The sequence below is a fragment of the Balaenoptera ricei genome, chromosome 7 (genome assembly GCF_028023285.1).
Source record: "Balaenoptera ricei isolate mBalRic1 chromosome 7, mBalRic1.hap2, whole genome shotgun sequence".
Classification (NCBI taxonomy): domain Eukaryota; kingdom Metazoa; phylum Chordata; class Mammalia; order Artiodactyla; family Balaenopteridae; genus Balaenoptera; species Balaenoptera ricei.
In genome coordinates, this window is record NC_082645.1 from 106,303,943 (window position 1) to 106,326,421 (window position 22,479).

Consider the following 22,479-nt stretch of genomic DNA (forward strand, 5'->3'; position numbering starts at 1 on the left):
AAGATGAAGCCAGTGCCAACAGTGAAGAGAGCAGAGTGAGTCCTGGAGGTCCTTGGAAACCACACCTGGTAGTGAGGACAGAGGAATCATCAGGGCCAAGATCAGAGAACCACTCCAGCAAACATATGGCAGTGAATTAAATTATCTTTTAAATGAAAATATTCCTGGAGTCAATTAGAGCTGGATCAAGTCCTGACTCATAATTGAATATGGGAAATGATTTGTGGCTGCAGTTTATATTGATGAAGAAACAATATGTGATACAGGCTCTTTCTTTAAAATGCAGGTTCTTTGGCGTTTGATTCAAATACATACCAAATTTTTCAGTCTTAGTATAGCAGCTCTTAAGGCCACGCAATGACAAAGATGGTCTTTTAATAATACATTTTTCCAGTTAAAACATATAGGAAACATCCATTTTTGTATTACTGTCTAAAAGACTACCTTCTATGCTTCTTTGGTTTAGAGCTTATAATTGAATTATTTTCTAGACCACTAGAAGTGAGGCGGGACATTCTGTCAAGTCACCTGATGTCAAGGACAGACAAATCATTGATGCTGAATAGTCTTTGACTTAATCGTAACGAGTATTCATAGAAAGACTTGAGGGGCCTAGGTACAGACATTGTCTTCATACCACACTTTATGTCTGAGGAAGGGCATTTACCTACGAGGGTATCTCTTTTTGTCTAGAACAGATAGAAACACCCAGTAGAGGACATTAGAAATCACCTTAGTTCTTCCTAACTAAAGTCACTCCTTGTTGGAGATAAACGTCATTCCTAGAAGCCACTTTTAGTTGTGGGGTGTCCTTCCGCTAAGACTTATATAGTACCGAACAGAGTATAATGCAGCTAGGAGGCGTCATGTTACTCTTGTCAACCTGGCATGTAGCTAAGCAGAGCTGTATTATACACAAACAAGCCAGAATTCCTTTGTTGAAAAATGACCTTCTGTTAAAGCCAGAACAGTGTCAACTGTAACCTTGATACCAGAGACTTTACAATAGAAGCCACTATGGGGGCTGGGAGAGGGAGAGAGACAGAATGAACCCCAACCAAATACTAGAGGGGTGCAAAATGTCTGGGCAATTTAGGGAGAAACAGAATAAAAGCAGAAGTAATCGAAAGTGAAACATTTACCAACAAAAAAATAATCCAAGTAAAACACCACTCATCTAAGCATACTGGAAAGCATGCTTTTAAAGACCAGGAATCTGCTTTCCAACTCTAAGGAACTCTTTGTGTACTGTGGTAACTTGTTTCTTATATTGTCATTCTTTTCTACTGATTTTATTATCATTGGCTCAACTTTATAAAAGCAATAAGGGGAAAAAAAGAAAAGCAAATTACTGAAGTGAGCTTGGAAATGGGAAAGGTTGTATCAAGATGACATTTGAAACACTGGCCCAACTTTTCCTTTGAATTGCACAGTTAAGATCACAGAACAATATGGGAAATGAGCCAGATTACACGGTACATTAAAATAAACATAGAGTTATTTCCTCAACCCCACAAAGTAGGCAATGTCACGGACCACTGCCTTTCCATGAGATGGAGAAATCCTTTCCATCTTTTGGAGAGGTTATATTTTAGTCCTTGGAAAGTGTACTTGGATTTCTTTATTTTCATTGTACTTCTCTTCCTTGTTAACATATTTTGTATAGCCTAAGGCCTAAGCCTCTTCCCTTTGGCTGGTAATATTTTGAGTTGGAATAACACATTGTTTCAGGTTTTTCAAAGGTTATCAATGATCGAGAAGTTTTCCTGTTATAGAGGAGTTAAGTAGCATATTCCAAAAGTTTCTTTGTGAGGATGTTAGTTTTATTTTCCCTAGGATGAGAAGCAGCCTCATAGTTAATACCAGTCTTAGACAGTCAGGTTTCTTTATATCTACTTGTATTATAAACATGAATCGCTTCAAATTAATTTAGCATCTTTTATTTAGGTTGGCTTTTGAGGTCCCTAATAATAACTAAGAGAAAACCAACTGATATAAGATCCAGCTGCCAAAAATTATATTTAAAACTAGAGTTTTCTTACCTGCTTCTCTCTGGCAGAGCTTGGGAAGTCTTCTTTTGCAGAACATTTCTCAGGAATCATTTTAAAGCTACTTTAAAATCATTCAGCCTAATGTTATAACCAAAAGTGGACAAGACTTCATGTTAGTTCTCTTGGCCCTAGGGTCAGCTTCATAGTTTCAGGAAGTATTCATTCCTACAAGACAAGGTTTATATCCTACCCAGTTAAACTGAAGATGACTAGATACCAGGACTCCATTGAAACCTGAAAAGTATGTGTTCTTTTAATTAAATAAATGAATGAGTAAATATTTTATTTATTAAATAAAAGTAGAATATTAACTAGACAGCTTTTTATGCTTAAGATAAAAAAGATTTTACACATTGAACTATAAAGGAAGAAATAAAAGTTTTTTTAATAAAATACAATTTATTACTATATCATCGAATTTGAGAACTTTGGTTTGCAGATTTTATGATATAAAATATAATTTATCTTTTCTAGTTAAAGCTGAAAGTGTTTCTCTACCTTAAAGCTGTATCTATATCTTGTTTTCGTTTTTTAAAACACTGTTACAACTTGGGTACTTCCTCAGCATTCTGAAAAATAACTCCACCCTCTGGGCTCACTGCTCTGCACAAGGGTCATCCTTCCTTTTTCATGAAGGTAACACATACTTTTAGGAGAGAAGTTTTATCAGCCAGTTTCCTGACTGTAGAATTGGAGGAGTGACAACCTTCTTTCATTTTGTCCTTCCTCTTCCCCTTTCAGTCCAGGTTGGCAGTGTTTCTGATGGTATAACATTCTCAACAACATTGTGGGTCTCTTCTTTCACAGAGATGCACTCCATTAGATAAGAAGTTTCTCCACAGATCCTTCCTGGATAATCCCAAATCTATTCCTGGCTTCTGGTGAGGTGGCCAAGGGGATCCCTGAGTTATATGTCTCATCTCTTCAAAGAGCCAGCTGTGTGATTGAATACACTGATCTTTTGATCCTTCCCAGGCAGTAGCAAAACATTGTCTATTTTTACCAAATTACTAATGAAGAAACTTAAATTTGGAGATGTTATTAACTGGCCTAAATCTCTCTCAATCCATTATAGCCACACAGTGGTCCTTGCTATCCCTCTAATAACAGGGCCTCACTCACCTCAAGGTCATTGCTCTTCCCTTTGCCTAAAATGCTCTTCCTCTAGATGTCCATTGAACTGAAGGGTTTTCTGGGATGTGGGACTTTTAGTGCTAAAACTGGGGGAGTCCAGGGGCTTCCCTGGTGGCGCAGTGGTTGAGAGTCTGCCTGCCAATGCAGGGGACACGGGTTCGAGCCCTGGTCTGGGAAGATCCGACATGCCGTGGAGCGACTACGCCCGTGAGCCACAACTACTGAGCCTGCACGTCTGGAGCCTGTGCTCCGCAACAAGAGAGGCCGCGATACTGAGAGGCCCGCGCACTGCAATGAAGACTGGTCCCCACTCGCGGCAACTAGAGAAAGCCCTCGCACAGAAACGAAGACCCAACACAGCCAAAAATAAATAAATAAATTTATTAAAAAAAAAAAAAAAAAAACTGGGGGAGTCCAGGAAAACTGGACAACTTGGTTACCCAGTTAGAATATATGTTTCCAAAGACAGGCATCTTGGTTGCTCATTGGTGTTTCTACAGCCCCTAGTAGAGGGCCTGGCATATGGTAGATGCTCAGTAAATATTTGTTGCATCAATAAGTGAGTACTATGCTGAGTCCACTCTGGCAAAGAGAGGCACCAGAGACAACCATACAGAGTTTCCAAAGGCAGTATCCAGTATCAGATTTGGTGGTCTTTGAGACACAAGATGCATGGTTCAGGGTCTAGTGGTGGTGTGATGGTTTATGTGTCAGCTTGACTAGGGTAAGGGATGCCCAGATAGCTAGTAACAACACATTTCTGGATGTGTCTGTGAGGGTGTTTTTGGAAGAAATTAACATTTGAAACGCAAAGGGAGTGGGAGGATGTGAAAGAACAGAGCATCTGAGATCTCTGTGACAGTATCATAATATAGTTTAATATATATAAAATTTGATTCCCAGAAGCAGTGGACAGACAGAATGGGGCAAAAAAAATGTGTGATGAGATAATGTCAAGAACATTCCAAAATGATGAATGATACCAATTCACAGATCCTAAACTCAACTAACATAAAGCAGGATAGGGACTTCCCTGGTGGTGCAGTGGTTAAGAATCCACCTGCCAATGCAGGGGACACGGGTTCAAGCCCTGGTCCAGGAAGATCCCACATGCCACAGAGCAACTAAGCCTGTGTGCCACAACTACTGAGCCTGTGTTCTAGAGCCCACGAGCCACAACTACTGAGCTTGTGTGCCACAACTACTGGGCCCGTGCGCCTGGAGCCCGTGCTCTGCAACAGGAGAAGCTGCCACAGTGAGAGGCCCACAAACAGCAACAAGGAGTGGCTCCCACTCGCCACAACTAGGGAAAGCCCACGCGCAGCAACCAAGACCCAACACAGCCAAAAATAAATAAAATAAAATAAATTTTAAAAAATAAATAAAAATAAAAACAAAAAATAAAAAATAAAAAAAAAAAATAAAGCAGGATAAATACAAAGAAATCCACACCTAGGCACATCATAGTTAAACCAAAGATGAAGGCAAATCTTAAAGGCATCCAGAGAAAAAAGACACATTATATTCAGTGGACACAATTACAAATAACGGATGACATCATTAGAAACAATGAAGGCCAGAAAATAATAAAATGGCATCTTTCAGGTGTGGAAAGATAGCTCCAAGTTTTTAGTTTGACTGCCAAAATATTGTTGTTGTCACAGACATCCAGGCTTACCAATATCATTGCTAGGTGATTGGAGGAGGGGGAAATCAAGAGGTAGGAGGAGCTCTCAGAGGTAGAGAGAGAAACTAAGGGCTTGAATAACACAATAATTTGGTGAGGGGGAAAAACAATAAAGGAAATAGAGAAGGCAAGTAGAGGTACAACTGGATTGCAGTGTTTTGCGTGAGACTGTAGTGCCCTGCAGGATGTTTTGTATCCTTAGCTCCCAGGATAAATGCCAATGGCTCTCCTCAGTCATTCAGTCATTGTAACCACCAAAATGATGCCTGTTGTTCCTCGCATTTTCAAATGCCCCTGAAGGCGCTTTACCACTGGGTATGGCAGGGTTTCGCAGCCTCGGCAATGCTGACATTTTGGACTGTAGGATACCTTGTTGTGAGGGCCCATCCTGTGCACTGCAGGATGTTCAGCAGCATCCTTGGACTCTAACTGGTCAAGGTCAGGACATGCCCTCACAGTTGTGATGAGCACAGATGTCTCCAGACATTGCCAAAGATGCCCTGGGGGCAAAAATCTCACCTCCCTCTCCTCCTCCCTGTTGAGAACCAATTGGGTATGAGATAGCAAAAAAAAATCTTAAAAGAGAAGGAATGAAACACAATATCAGAAATGAGAGAGGGGTAAAGATAGTTTAAGAAAAAAAGAAAACGCTTTCAATATGGCTGTGGATACCAAAGTCAGATTGCAGGATGGTTAAGAAGAGGGTGGTTTGACTCAAAAGGTAGCGATAAAGGTGGGCATTGATTTGAGAAATTAGACAATAGAAGAAATTGGGAAGATATCCAGAGAGGCAGCTGGGTCAGAAAAAGTCTTTTTTTTTTTTTTAAATTAATTAATTAATTTAGTTTTGGCTGCATTGGGTCTTCATTGCTGTGTGCAGAATTTCTCTAGTTGTGGCGAGTGGGTGCTACTCTGTTGTGGTGCATGGTATTCTCTTTGTGGTGGCTTCTCTTGTTGTGGAGCATGGGCTCTAGGTGCGCAGGCGTCAGTAGTTGTGGCTCACGGGCTCAGTAGTTGTGGCTAACGGGCTCTAGAGTGCAGGCTCAGTAGTTGTGGTGCACGGGCTTAGTTGTTCCGCGGCATGTGGGATCTTCCCAGACCAGGGCTTGAACCCGTGTCCCCTGCATTTGCAGGTGGATTCTTTTTTTTTTTTTTTCACACACACACACTGTATTTTATTTTTACAAGAGATAAATAGACTGACACCAAGCATGTAAATGGATGACCACAACAAAAGCAACAATGATTGCAATTACCAAACACGAAACACACTCATACTATGTCATAATATTGACATTCAGTCCAGTAATCCTCCACTGTAACAGCTCCTTTACTTTGCAGTGAAAATTGATTCGTATATTTTTTGCCTCTGAGTCCTTGTGGGATTTTTTTTTATTCAAACAGAAAGTCACAGAAATTATACTCATCCTCATCAGTTCACTCAGTCCCATGTAATTAATTTTTTTTTCATCTTGATCTTTTGTTAGCACTTTTATGAGTTCATCAGTTTTCCATTAGAGTTCTGAAAATGCTTATTCATTCAGTTCAGCAGTATAGTCAGTTACCAGAAACCTGTACTTGTCAGAGTCTTTTCCATGAATTCCTTGAAGATGAAACCCTTTTATAGGAACATATTTGCAAAAGCATCAGAGTACACCCAGAACTGTCTGTAAATGACAAAAGACTTTAAAATGACCACAGTTAAAGATTTGATGAAAGTTCATAATAATGCAATTGACAAGGAAATTTAGTTATTTCTGAGATATACATTTTAAAATCATAACTAGAATTATGACTTATAACATTATACCAGAACATATAAGATTTTTAGAAATTTCATGTTAATGTCTGAAACATTTATATTAACATATTTCCAGACAAATAACCCAAAGAAAGTTTAGTATTAGTTGTTTTGTTTGTTTGTTTGTTTATAGGCAGGTGGATTCTTAACCACTGCACCACCAGGGAAGCCCCAAAAGTCTTATTTTTGTTTTGTCTTGTTTTCTTAAGAGAATAGAGAACTTCGAAACCTTAAAAACAGGGAAAAAAAAAAAAAAAAAAAAGCTGGTAGGAAAAAGGGAGACTAAGGATATTGCTAAAATGGAAAAAACGTAAAAACCAGGTTTAAGCAGACAATGTGATTGCAGTTGAAACTTGATTAAGCAAGTAGGTAAATATTGTGATGTAGGTATTATAGAAAACAATGATTCTTCTAAAACTCATCCACCTTTTGTAAACATAATGCTTTCCCCCTCCTTTGTTTATGACTGAGACAAATTAAATCAATGGGTCAGAGTTTTATCATTTTGTTTTTCTTTTTAAATTGAGGTATAGTTGATGTAGTTATACAACATAGTGATTCACAATTTTTAAAGGTTATATTCCATGTATAGTTATTATGAAATATTGGCAATATTTCCTATGTTGTACAATATATCCTTGTAGCTTATGTTATACATAGTAGTTTGTACCTCTTAATTCCCTACTTCTGTATTGTCCCTCCCCCCCCTTACCTCACCCCACTGGTAACCATTAGTTCATTCTCTGTATCTGTGAGTCTGTTTCTTTTTTGTTACATTCACTAGTTTGTTGTATTTTTTAGATTCCACATATACCTGATATCATACAATATTTGTCTTTCTCTGTCTGACTTATTTCACTTAGAATAATACCCTCCAAGTCCATCCATGTTGTTTCAAATGGCAAAAATTTCATTCTTTTTTTACAGCTGAGTAGTATTCCATTGTATATATACCACATCTTCTTTATCCATTCATCTGCTGATGGACACTTAGGTTGCTTCCACATTTTGGCAATTACAAATAATGCTGCTATGAACACTGAGGTGTGTGTATCCTTACAAATTAGTTCTTTTGTTTTTGTGGGGTGTTTTGGATATATACCCAGGAGTGGAACTGCTGGGTCATATGGTAGTTCTATTTTTAGTTTTTTGAGAAACCTCCCTACTGTTTTCCACAGTGACTGCATCAATTTAATTCTTACCAACAGTGTAGGAGGGTTCCTTTTTCTCCACATCCTTGCCAATATTAGATATTTGTGGTGTTTTTGATGATAGCCATTCTGACAGGTGTGAAGTGATACATCATTGTGCTTTTAATTTGCATTTCTCTGATGATTAATGATGTTGAGCATCTTTTCATGTGCCTGTTGGCCATCTGTATGTCTTCTTTGGAAAAATGTCTATTCAGTTATAGACATTTTTCTTTATAGACCTTTCTTTAATTGGGTTGTTTGTTTTTTGATGTTGAGATATAGGAGCTGCTTATGTATGTTGGATATTAATCTCTCATCAGTCATATCATTTGCAAATATTTTCTCCAATTCAGTAGGTTGTTTTTCATTTTGTTGATGGTTTCCTTTGCTGTGCAAAAGCTTTTACATTTAATTAGGTCCCATTTGTTTATTTTTGCTTTTATTTTCTTTGCTTTAGAAGACAGATCTAAAAAAAAGTATTGCTGCAATTTATGTCAAAGAGCGTTCCATCTATGTTTTCTTCTAGGAATTTTACAGTTTCCAGTATTACATTTAGGTCTTTAATCCATTTTGAGTTTATTTTTGTATGTGGTGTTAGAGAATCTTCTACTTTTATTCTTTTACATGTAGCTGTCCAGTTTTCCCAGCACCACTTATTGAAGAGACTGTTTTTCTCCATTGTATATTCTTACCTTCTTCGTCATTGATTAATTGACCATAAGTGTGTGGGTTTATTTCTGGACTCTCTCTTTTGTTCCATTGATCTATGATCTGTTTTTGTGCCAGTACCATACTACTTTGATTACTGTAGCTTTGTAGTATAGTCTGAAGTCAGGGAGCATGATACCTCCAGCTTTGTTCTTCTTTCTTAAGATTGTTTTGGCTATTCAGGGTCCTTTGTGTTTCCATACAAATTTTAAAATAATTTGTTCTAGTTCTGTGAAAAACACCATTGGTATTTTGACAGGGATTGCACTGAATCTGTAGATTTCTGTGGGTATGGCCAAGTATGGCCATTTTCACAATATTAATTCTTCCAATCCAAAAACATGGTATATCTTCCCATTTGTTTGTGTCATCTTCAATTTCTTTCATCAATATCTTATAGTTTTCTGAGTACAGGTCATTTACCTCCTTAGGTAGGTTTATTCCTAGGCATTTTATTCTTTTTGATGTGGTGGTAAATGGGATTGTTTCCTTGTTTCTTTTTTCTGATAGTTTGGTTTTAGTGTATAGAAATGCAACTGATTTCTGTATTTTAATTTTGTATCCTGCAACTTTACCAAATTCATTGATGATCTCTAGTAGTTTTTTAGTGGCATCTTTAGGGTTTTCTATGTAGAGTATTATGTTATCTGCAAACAGTGATGGTTTTATTTCTTCCTTTCCAGTTTGGATTTCTTTTATTTCTTTTCTTTGTCTGATTGCTGTGGCTAGGACTTCCAATACTATGTTGAATAAAAGTGGTGAGAGTGGGCATCCTGATCTTGTTCCTGATCTTAGAGGAAATGTTTTAGCTTTTCACCATTGAGTATGATGTTAGCTGTGGGTCTGTCATACACGGCCTTTATTATGTTGAAGTATGTTCCCTCTATGCCCACTTTTTGGAGAGTTTTTATTATAAATGGATGTTGAATTTTGTCAAAAGCTTTTTCTACATCTATTGAGATGATCATATGGTTTTTTTTTTTTTAATAAGATAGCTTTTTTATTTTTTTAATTTTTATTTATTTATTTATGGCTGTGTTGGGTCTTCATTTCTGTGCGAGGGCTTTCTCTAGTTGTGGCAAGTGGGGGCCACTCTTCATCGCGGTGCGCAGGCCTCTCACTATCGCGGCCTCTCTTGTTGCGGAGCACAGGCTACAGACGCGCAGGCTCAGTAATTATGGCTCACGGGCCCAGCCACTCCGCGGCATGTGGGATCTTCCCAGACCAGGGCTCGAACCTGTGTCCCCTGCATTGGCAGGTGGATTCTCAACCACTGCGCCACCAGGGAAGCCCGATCATATGGTTTTTATTCTTCAATATGTTAATGTGGTGTGTCACATTGATTTATTTGTGGATATTGAAAAAATCCTTGCATCCCTGGGATAATTCCACTTGATCATGGTGTATGATCCTTTTAATGTATTGTTGGATTTGGTTTGCTAATATTTTTTTTGAGGATTTTTGCATCATATTCATTAGTGATATGGGACTATAATTTTTTTTTTTGTGATATCTTTGTCTGGTTTTAGTATCAAGATGATGCTGGCCTCATGGAGTGAGTTTGGAAGCATTCCTTCCTCTGTAATGTTTTGGAATAGTTTGAGAAGGATAGATGTTAACTCTTTTGTAAATGTTTGGTAGAATTCACCTGTGAAGCCATCTGATTCTGGACTTTTGTTTGTTGGTTTTTTGTTTTTTTTTTTTAACTGATTCAATTTCATTACTGGTAATTTGTCTGTTCATATTTTCTATTTCTTCCTGGTTCAGTCTTGGGAGAGTGTACATTTCTGGGAATTTGTCCATTTCTTCTAGGTTGTCCATTTTACTGGCATACAGTTGTTTGTTTACCTCATTTTAAATCTACATATGCCCATCCCTCTCCCAGATCTAATAAACAGTCTCTCAAGGGTGAAGTGCTTTCTCCAATCCCACTCCAGCTTGAAAATCATTGACTTGCAGCATAAAGGCAAAAATCAGTTTTTACTTACAGACAATGACTAGTGAGATGGATAAGGGGAGGAAGTGGAGGAGGAGGGTGGGAAGGGAAAGGGGGGGCAGAGAGGGAAATGATTAGAGAAGAAGAGGGAGGAGGAGGGGAAGGGAATAGAGAAAGAGAAAGGAGAAATTGAACACATTCATTTAATTGAAACCTAGTGGTCTCAGCTTCTGCCTTTAGTAGTTTATAGAAACCCCACTCTTGACAGATAACAAGAAATAGAGAAAGGTGGTAGATAAGTCCGAATTGGGAAGGGGGAACTAAATCCCTACTTCATTCCCTACACCAAAATAAATTCCAGATGGATCAATATTAAACTTAAAAATTGAAATAATCAAAGTATTGGAAGAAAATGTGCATGGATATTTTAAAAATAACATGGGAGTATAGGGGACCTTTTGAAGCATATTGCAAAATCCAAATTAATTCCACAAAGAAAAAATTGCTAAAGACAACTATATCAAATTTTAAAACTCTGCATGGCAAAAGTGATGTCATCAAAGTAAAAAGATAAATGACAACTGGAAAAAAATTGCCATACATATTATGGACAAAGCCATTTTTGTGACTATGCAAAGACTCCATAAGCAAATAAGAAAAAATACATGGAAAAAAATAGAAAAATGAGCAAAAGAAAATAATTAGGCAGTTCATAGCAAAAGAACTACAATAGGACAATAAACCTTTATGATTATAAAGAAGCAAATTAAAGTAAAAAGGTGCCTTTTTCACTTATCAAATAGATAAATATTTTAAATAATAGTAACGCTTAATATCACTGATCAAGTAGGAAACGAGTTTCATATCCTCTTAGATGGCTTTGAAATTGAAGACATCTCTCTGCAGGATAATTTTGGAATATCTTTCAAAACTAAAAACTCACAACCCTTTGACCCAGCAAATCCACTCCCAGGAGCTTTTCCCGGAGACCTTAAGAGAAGCTCTGCACGAGGATGAATCAGTAGAATGCTCACTGCAGGCTTGTTTCTAAAAGTAAACACTGGAAACAACCCTAAGTGTCCAGCAGTTGTGGGCTAGTCGCATAAATTAAGGGATTTTTTTTTTTTTCTGTGCATGAATTACTAAGGACAAAAACCTAGCTTTAAAAAACAGGTTATTACTTTTATAAAAGAGAAAGTTCAAATGCTCAGGAGAATCTGCATCTGGTGAGGCCAGAAGCTGCAGACAGGGATAGGCTGTAGGAACGTGAGGATTTGGAAGCCCAGCCCCTGGGAGACGGGGCCACCAGAACCAAAGGAGTGATTAATGTGAAGTAGTCTTTAAAGGTATATTGGGCTTCCCTGGTGGCGCAGTGGTTGAGAGTCTGCCTGCCAATGCAGGGGACACGGGTTCGAGCCCTGGTCTGGGAAGATCCCACATGCCGCGGAGCAACTGGGCCCATGAGCCACAACTACTGAGCCTGAGCGTCTGGAAGTCTGTGCTCCGCAACAAGAGAGGCCGCGACAGTGAGAGGCCCGCACACCGCGATGAAGAGGGGCCCCCGCTCACCGCAACTAGAGAAAGCCCTCGCACAGAAACAAAGACCCAATACAGCCAAAAATAAATATAAATAAATAAATAAAAAATTTTTTAAAAAAGGTATACATGAACCAACAGCAGAACTGAGTCAATCTTGATGCTGGTTCCTCTCTTTGGGGCCGGGACTTGGCCTAGAGAGTAAGGCAAGGCTTAGCACAGTGGAGATAAGGCAAAATGATGCAGTTGGCAGGAGCTGGGGTGGAAAATCAGTAAGACCTTCAGAGCACCACCCAATGCTTATGCGTAGCTATTTTAATAAAGGGTTCTATTTTTCCAAAAATCTTTAAAAAGCATCATAGAATAGGAAAGTCCACTAGCAGTGCTCTTATACTGCATCTTTAGGAAGCATAGGGGCTTGGAAAGTGAGAGTGAAGTCCATCTGGTTAATTACGTGGTGCAAAACTGGTTCTCACGCTTAAAGTCTAGTTTGCATCAGAATAACTAATTACTGAATTAATTTCTCTAATATGAATAAACTCAAATGTCATATTCCATATCATCAAATTATAGTTGGGAAAATAAAGTTGTTTCCGTAAAGGCATTTCACGAGAATGAAGTTGGTGAACCAAGGGCTAAATATCTGAAAAAGATATGCATGTAACCCAAGTATTTTAAAATAAGTGGAGCTTATTTAAATGGGTGGAACACCTTAGACTCTCATGTAAACTATATTAAAACTCAGTGTTACATTTCCCATAAAATAGAGACGGATTTTAACACCTCATTTGGAAAGGACGGCACGTCTATGGGTTCATCACACTTCTGCACTTTAAATGAGAGCCATGTCTCTCACCCAGATTTAGTTCAAGGTATTGATCTATACTTAGTTCAATGGCTCTTAGAAGTTTACTCTGAATATATTTTCTACCAATTAAAACATTTTCTCCTTTTTAAAAGCACAGATCAATATATGCTTTCTTGGGGCCTGTTACTACTGTTTTAGGGATTCAGCTAATGTATCTATGACAAGGAGTACATTATGTTCAAAAAAGAAAGTAGAGATTCTCATTTTGCAAATAAAGCGCTTCTCACTGTAATTATTGTTTGCATGCCTGTGTCCTCCTCCCCACCAAACACCCCCCCATATATAACATGCTCATGCACACACACACACACACCGGCTTTGTAAACCCTGGGCCATGCCCTAATAGGTGATCAATAAATATTTGTTGAGTTAATGATGAAATGCTCTTTCCAACTGTGGGAGACACCATGTGTTGCCTCCGACTACCCATTCTTGCCTCTGCCCCTACTGTGAAGAAAACCTTGATATGCTCAGATGGTGACAGGGATCTCCACCCCAATGAAAGGGGATGGATTGTGATTGGTCTAAACCAGTGATACTAATCTCATTCCCCTCGGCCAGTATTGCTCTAAGGTGGCCATGTAATCTAGTTGTCGCCATTGAAATGTAAGTGAATCTTCCGAGTAGGGCTTTCAGAAAATATTTTGCTTTCTCGATGCAAAAGATCAGACTCAGCTGGCAAAACCCTTTGCTTATCCCTTTCTTCCTGACCAGAGAGTATGTGATGCCTGGAGGTGCAGCAACCGTCTTACGATCATGACACAAGAGGACAAAGAACCGACAAATTAAAATAGCAGCGATTCAGAAAGATAGAAAGGATTTATGCCAGCATAACTGAGTAATCGCAGTAGTAATCACAGTAGCTCTGAGAGACAAATTGTTTGTACTACTCAGTACTCAGTACTAGTAGTTTCGTATTCCACTATTTGCAGCCAAATGTATGCCTTACCGATACTCCCCTTAAATGTATATAATTAAAGGAAATAAGTACTTTGCTGTAAGGAAGACTATTTCCGGCTCTTCCTACTCTTTCTCTCTCTATTCCATTAGTTGCTTACTTTGCCAACTTTCCCTCTGTAATATATCTTACCCAAGTTCCCTTCTCTATTAGTTTTCTTATTACTGCATAAAAATTACCACAAACTCAACAGTTCAAAGCAACATTAATTTTGTTATCTCACAGTTCCCATGGGTCAGGAGTCTGGGTGAGGCTGAGCTGAATTCTCTGCTTAGGGTGGAGAGCAAGATGTTCTCTGGGCTGCGTTCCTTTCTGGACCTCAGAGTCCTTTTTCAAGCTCACATGGTTGGAGCAGAATTCAGTTCCTTGCAGTTGTAGGACCGAGGTCCCCATTTACTTGTTGGTTAGAAGCTAGAAGCTACTTTCAGCTCCCGGAGGCCACTCACATTCCTTGCCTCCATCATCTTCAAACCAGCAGTGAAGAACTTCTCACACATCAAATCCCTCTCCTGCTTCAAATCTCTTACTTCCTCTGTCTGTCTCCTCTAGACCCTGATTTAAAGGGTTTGTGTGATTTGGTCAGGCCTACCAGGTTAATCTCCCTGTCTTAAGGTGAACTGATTTGCAAATGTAATTACATCTGCAAAATCCCTTCACAGCAGTACCTAGCCCAGCATTTGATTGAAAAATTTGGAGAAGGTGTGTGTACACGATGGGGGGTGGGCGTGGCTGGGGATCCTGGGGGCAATCCAAGAAATCTGCCTACCACACCATCATGAGTGCAGAGACTAAGCTTTACACATGTTTTTCAACACCCTGATTTTCTTTTTTTTTAATGAATTTATTTGTTTATTTATTTTTAATTTTTGGCTGTGTTGGGTCTTCGTTGCTGTGCGCGGGCTTTCTCTGGCTGCGGCGAGCGGGGGCTACTCTTCGTTGTGGTGTGTGGGCTTCTCATTGCGGTGGCTTCTTTTGTTGCGGAGCACGGGCTCTGGGCGCCCGGGCTTTAGTAGTTGCGGCACGCGGGCTCAGTAGTTGTGGCTCACGGGCTCTTGAGTGCAGGCTGAGTATTTGTGGTGCACGGGCTTAGTTGCCCCGCGGCATGTGGGATCTTCCTGGACCAGGGCTTGAACCCGTGTCCCCTGTATTAGCAGACAGATTCTTAACCACTGCACCACCAGGGAAGCCCAACACCCTGATTTTCTTAACACAAGGTCCTTGTGATGTTTTTGCTCTGCTGTCAGAAGTTTCATTCATATTTGTGTATTTCAGTGATTTCTGATTTACGTTGAAAGTTTCAGGAGGCACAGGTATGTGTATGACCACCTTTGTTGAGTATTAACCAATGATTTATTTCCAGTGGGTCTGATTTAACAAGTCTAGGATGAAGTCAGGAATTTGCATTTTTAAATAGTACCATTTGAGGATTATGAGGTGGGTGGTCCACTGCAGAAAAACAAGTCCCTAGGTTGCATGTGCCTTGAAGGGAGAGGCCATTCTTTCCAGGGCTGCTGTGAGGCATTGATGACACAAAGTATATAAATCACCTGGTATCTAGTGGGAATTTAATGAATGTTGGTCCTTTTGTTTCTCTAGTATCTAGTATCTAATATAATATGCATTAAATAAATATTAGTTGAATGAAAAATTAAAGTCCGTTAGTTAAGAATACATTCAACTGTAAGCCAGAAAATCTGACAAATAGTGGTTTTTAAAAGCCAGGATTATTTTATCCCCACAAATAAGCTGTTTGTAGGTAGACTGTTGCTGACATGGGTTCAGCAGCCAAATGATGTCAGAGCCCTAGACTGGTGTCTCTGTGATTCCCTGCCTTTTTTAAAAGCTTTTTTAAAAACAGCTCTATTGAAATATAATTTACATACCATAAAATTCACCTGTTTAAAGTGTACAGCTCACTAGTTAAAATATATTCACATAGTCCTACAACCATCATCATAATCTAATTTTGGAACATTTTCATCATCCCCCCAAGGAAGCCCATTAGCAGTCATTTCCTTGTGTCTCCTCTCCTCCCTCAGTCCTAGGCAACCACTGACCTACCTTCTGTCTCTATAACTTTGCCTATTCTGGACATTTCATATAAGTGGAATCATATAATATGTGAGGTTTTTGGTCTGGCTCTTTTCACTTTGCATAAGGTTTTCAAGGTTCATCCATACTGTACATGAATCAGTTCTTCATTCCTTTTTATTGCTGAACAGTATTTCATTTATGGATATACCACATTTGGTTTATGCATGTCTGTGATTCTCTTGACCTTCCCCTCTTGGTAGCAGGTGCATAAACAAGTTCCCGGCATCACATTCTCACAAACCTGCATTCAGTGCAGCCAAGAAGTAGCAGGCCCCCTCACCAACTTTCCTTTTATCAGGGAGCAAAAGCATTTCCAGGAGAACCTTGGCAGGCTTCCTTTTATATCTCATTGCTCAGGATTGAAACATATGGGTCCCACAGCTGTATGGGAAGCTGGGAAACTAAGCATCTTTGGCAGAAGACGGGTACGGAAAGAGGGTCTCGAAGTAGCCCTGGAGTTTCTGGCCACATGAGATTTATCATTTTTTTCACTGTAAATGAATACTTTGTTATTTTTTAAAATATATATTGGTATTTGGTATAAGAGTTAGGGTTATGTTTTCCTGCATATAATGCCTCCCAATAAATTACCTTAATCTGACCCTCAGAATTTATCATTATTTGTGATGGTAGGATTGCAGTTACTTCTAACACATATATCTTTTAAAGACATTCTGAAATATTCACAGGTGAAATTACATGATGTCTGGGACATGCTTTAAAATAATACAGGATGGAGGGAAGCAGCTGGGGGTATGATGGGGCAGCACTGGCCGTGGGGCAATGACACTGGGGTGGAACGATAGGCACATAGGGGATTCTCTACACTATTCCGTCTGCTTTTGTGTGGGTTCTAAATTCACAATAATAAAAATATTGAAAAGGTCACTCTCCAGTCTGTAAAAACAGTAGCAGCAGGTCCCACAAGAGTCTTATTGATGTTGATGACTCATTTAAAGAAAGATTATATCTTCAGAAGGGAGGATACCTGCCAGTGGTGGGAGCAGGGAGATTGGGCCATGTTCACCCAGTGTTGTCTGGGGGAAGATCCTCTGATCAGCGGGCTTGAGATGCGGTCCCCAGTGCAGGTCAGTCCCCATGTGGATTCTGGGTCCTCAAAATCTCTGACTTGGGGACTTCCCTGGTGGCGCAGTGGTTGAGAATCCGCCTGCCAATGCAGGGGACACGGGTTCGAGCCCTGGTCCAGGAAGATCCCGCATGCCGCAGAGCAACTTCTGAGCCTGTACTCTAAAGCCCGTGAGCTACAACTACTGAGCCCATGTGCTGCAACTACTGAAGCCCGTGCGCCTAGAGCCTGTGCTCCACAACAAGAGAAGCCACCACAATGAGAAGCCCATGCACCGCAACGAAGACCCAATGCAGCCAAAAAAAAAAAAAAAAAAAATCTCTGACTTGATATAGCTAGCTACGAAAACTGTATGGCAAGTTCCCCATGACTTTCTTTCTCTACTCCCCAGACAGATTTCTAGCGGACAGAGTATACTAAGTATTCAATTACGTGGGCCCGTAAGACTTATAATTATTTTTTCACTGTAAATGAATAACTTACAGTTCTGTTTTATATACATTGGTATTTTGGCATAAGAGCTAGAGTTACATTTAGCTGTATTTAACAGAGAACCCAATATAAAAGAGTCTTATAAGCACAGAGTTTATGCTCACTTGCAAAAGAAATCCACACATAGACTGGGACTGTGGTATGCTGGATCCACAGCGTCCACAGAGACCTGGGCAATATTTGTCTGCCCTAGCATCCCCAGTGAATAACTTCTATCTTCTTTGTCACCTCTTGGTTCAAAATTGCTGTTAGAGCTCCAGCTATCACCTCTGCATTCCAGGGAGCAGGAAGAAAGAAGAATGTAATACTTCCCATTGGCCAGAACTTTGACAATGATGACATTTATCTGAAAGAAAGACCAAGAAAGGTAATCTTTCAAATAAGCTCATTGCCACACTGAACAAAATAGGGTTCGATTACTAAAGGAAAAAATAGAGGGAAGAGATGTTGGGTGACAACTGCTTACTGTGAATCAGCCCCTAGAATCTAGTCAACCAATTAGGTTGAATTCCTCATTTTATTTTCAACTCAATTTGGATTCAAGACAAAAAAGATGAGCATAATTTCTGCCAGCCTCTGTTTTGTTATCTTATTGTATTCTTATTCTATTTCCATAGCATCCTGTGGTTTTATTAACCCCATTTTATAGATGAGAAGGCTAAGTGTCAGAATATTGAAGTGGATTCATGCCTTAGGTAATACAGCTACTAAGATGTGTTGACTTAAAATCTAGTGTTCCTTATCCTGAATTATAGAAGCAATAAGGTGAATCTGGTCTTACCATATTAAAGCAAATGGTCCCTGTGACAAGGAGCTATTTTGAGGATAGAAATTGGTGATATATGTATAATATCGTCTGCTTTACTTGATTATCAGAGTAATTATCTCACATTTCCATGAGTTTTTTTCTTCCACTGCCACACTGATAATTTTGTGTACATTCTTCAAATGGGGGAACATTTGGTCTGACAGCCAAGATAAAGTGGTATATTACTATGACTGTGGCCCAGGGTACCTTGTCACAGATATTTTGCAAGGTGTTCTTAGCTTCATGTGTTTGGTACTGTGTCAGCCAATTTGTTATCTAAGAACTAAACACTGATGTGTATTTTTAGCAATGTGATTATGCTTCTTCCTTAAGCTGCAGAAGCTGATCTCTGCCAATTACAGGATCCATTAGTTGACCAGCTGCCATATGAGCTCTGTTCCTATCATCAAACATGTTTTTCTCCCTTATGATCATTTTTAGAGGTACCATCCTCTCCTGAAGCAACACAAGTTTTACCAAACAATATACCTGAGGTAGATAATTTACTTATATAATCTTTGTGAGCCTAATTAAAGTTGGTAAAATGAAGCTTTTTCCTTTGTTTGTATTTTAAAATGAACATAGATCAAAATCATCTGAGAAAAAAATGGGCCCTAATCCATTTTAATGGTGTCATATGAACCAAGCACATAATTATTTGTATTAAAATAAAAATACCCCTTTATGTGACCCACAACCAATGGAATTCTTCCTTTTTAAAACATTTAATCGGTATGTTGGAAACCTACCCTAGCCCATAATATGATAACTTAAAACGATAACTTACTTTCATGATTTTTAACCTAATACGTATAGTTTAGTAACTGTGCTAGGCTGAATAACTATATCTTTTTGTGTAAATTAATACTTAGCAAAATTTTATCAATCTAACTTCATAATTGAATTTACTAATCAGAAAAATATTTGGACAATTGGCTAGAATAAAGTAATTTGTTATTTCAGTTTCATCCACATACAGCCTGTCGATGGCGCCCTTTGCAGATCCTGGTCTGGCCATATTGTTATCATATCCACCCTCAATCTCTGACATAATTCTTCCCTTTCACATCCCTCCCAGACTTCAACCCACACTGTTCTGTGTTTCTGCTTTTCTTTGTGCTATGTTTTTTGTCTTCTGTCTGTTATAACCTTCCATGGTCTCTGTTTGTCACGATCTTTCCCACTACAGATAGGCCTTTCCCACTACAGATAGGCCTTTCCCACTACAGATAGGTCTTTTCAAACCCTACCTCCTCTCTAGTGCTTTCTTTGATCCTCCAGTTGTCATTAATTTCTACCTCCTTTATTTCCCCATTGCTTCATCCTAGATGCCAGCTTGGCTATTACAGTCATTATCATATCTGCCTATATCTTCCCACACACTGTTTATTCAGGAGGACAAGGCCTATGTTGATTTCTCTTCTCCATTTTCTATCCTTACAACATTAAAACAGCTCTTCATTTACTTGGTGCTGAACGATTCAGCCTTGAACCACATCCCGTTCTGTTGTTGTTTTTGTTTTCTTTATCTACTCTGACCAACAAGGATTCAGAATTCCTTCATATGGTTTTTGTAGATCTCGGAGTTACAATGGCTTTTGAAGAACGCTGGGAGGATGTGCTAACATCCCAGGAGCAGGATCACCAAATGTGCAGAGAGCCCCACATCCTGGAGGGAGTTGGAAACAAGCTGGGGAGGAGGGCAGACCATCCAACCGGACACCCCTTCAGAATGGACTAGTTCGATGCTGCCTTCCTCACTCTGTGCTACAAGTTATTTACCAGTCCAACACATAATGTTGGCCTTCCTAATAATTTCACAGGGGACTGCTGGGTAAGGAGATCAAGTGGGACTTGTCCCCAACAGCAGGTGAGTGGAAGAAAAACTGTTTTATGTCCTAAGATACATGATTGCTCTTCAGTGGTCAGGCCACTAGTGAGTTGATCGTGCTAGTGAATAATGGGTTAAAGCTATAGTTTATAGCAAGTGATTTAACCTTTCCAAATCTCAGTTTTCTCATCTGTCCAATAGGGTAATAGTAACTTTTCCCAAACTTTTTGATTGCTGTGATGATTAAAGATAATGCTTGTAAAGGGCCAACTTACATCTCCTCCCCTGGTTCTTAGGCCTTTGGACTCAGACTGGAACGACACCACTGGCTGTCCTGAGTCTCCAGCTTGCCAACTCACCCCACAGATCTGGGGACTTCCAGCCTCCATATCGTATGAGCCAATTCCTTATGATAAATCTTGTGATATAAATAGATATAGATACATAAATCATCTAGATATATTTATATATCTATATATTTAATTTTTACATATAATATATAGATATATTTGTAAATGGCCAGATATAGATATATCATATAGATTTATATATCTATATCTATATATTTATAAATGGCCAGATATATATATATAAATAATATAAATGACCAAGTGGCCTTGGACAACACTGGAATATATATATACCTCTCTGTATATAGATATATAGATTTATAGATAGAGATAGATAATGATAGATAGATAATCTCCTATTGGTTCTGTTTCCTTGGAGAACTAATACACTACTCTCAGTATTATCTGAAGTAGAAAGAAAGAGAAATTAGAAACTCATTAGCCATTGAAAAAAAGAATGGGGGACATAGGGAATTTGCCAGTGGCATTTAGGTAATCAGGAAATAAAGGGATCACAGGATCCTGCGGTGAGTCACAGGAAGTGGGCAATTCACACAAGACCCCCAGAAGCTGCTGTCAGTCCTCATGTCTGTGGTCCAGAAGCTTCCACAACAGACTGTCAGGACTGCGGAGCACAAGGGCTTCTGCTTGCCTCTCACTTTCAAGTTATCATGCCAGCCTCTCTCATGTGAGGAATCCAAACTGGAACTCTACCAGCAAGAGTGAGTTTGGGAAATGTAAGTTTTAGGCCTCCAGCTGGTGATAAAGAGAGAACTTAGAAGTATTAAAAAAAAAAAAAAATCAAACAGAGAAAAGAAATGAATTTATAAGGTAAAATTTTGTTGACTTGAATAACAGCCCCTAAGATTGTCCTCCTTCCTTTCGCACAGCAAAGGCCCACAGTTTTGTTTGTTTTTTTAATAAATTTATTTATTTATTTATTTGTTTATGGCTGTGTTGGGTCTTCATTGCTGAGCGCGGGCTTTCTCTAGTTGTGGCGAGTGGAGGCTTCTCATTGTCGTGGCTTCTCTTGTTGCGGAGCACGGGCTCTAGGCACGCAGGCTTCAGTAGTTGTGGCACGTGGGCTCAGTAGTTGTGGCTTGCGGGCTCTAGAGCTCAGGCTCAGTAGTTGCGGTGCACGGGCTAAGTTGCTCCGCGGCATGTGGGATCTTCCCGGACCAGGGATCGAACCCGTGTCCCTTGCATTGGCAGGCAGATTCTTAACCGCTGCGCCACCAGGGAAGCCCAGGCCCACGGTTTTAGCTGTGCCGGCACTAGCAGGGGGTGTGGGGCTCCTACCTGTTGATGCTCTGAAGTGGCCGTGACTCCAGGAACCCAGCACTCTGATTCAGTGGCCAAGCCACTTTCTTCTGGAAGTCCACGACATGTACGTGATGTTTATTGTTCATAGGTCAGTGACATTGGAACAGATTCAGCTATGCTCTTCCCTGATACTGACCACCAAGGTAAAATGTTAACCAAGTATAGAAAAAAGAAGCTGAAATTTTAGGCCAGGCTAGAAGATTTTGCATTCACTGAAAAAAGGAACAAGCTCCTGGCTCTTATGAATTAAAAGCTCACTTGTGTGGAAGCAAACTGTGAAACAACCAGAAGAACTCTCTAGCCTGCTTTCTAGTGTTCAACAAATCCACAGATACCAGTTACCTCACTTATACAAATGGTATTTACCACGGTTAATAAACTCAGTTCATGACTAGAATGTGGATTTATAAGGCTTCACAAGTATTTATTAACCAAGTAATACAGTGGTATTTTAATGGGGCATGACATCAATAATAAAAAACATTGTAAAGGCCGTAACATTTAAGACTCTAGAACTTAGAGTTAATATAGGCAGTTCAGAAATCAAAGCATGTTTGATTATCCTGTTTTCTTCCTGTTATCACTTCAGCTGATCATCAAGAAAGCTGCTTCCGGGGCTTTT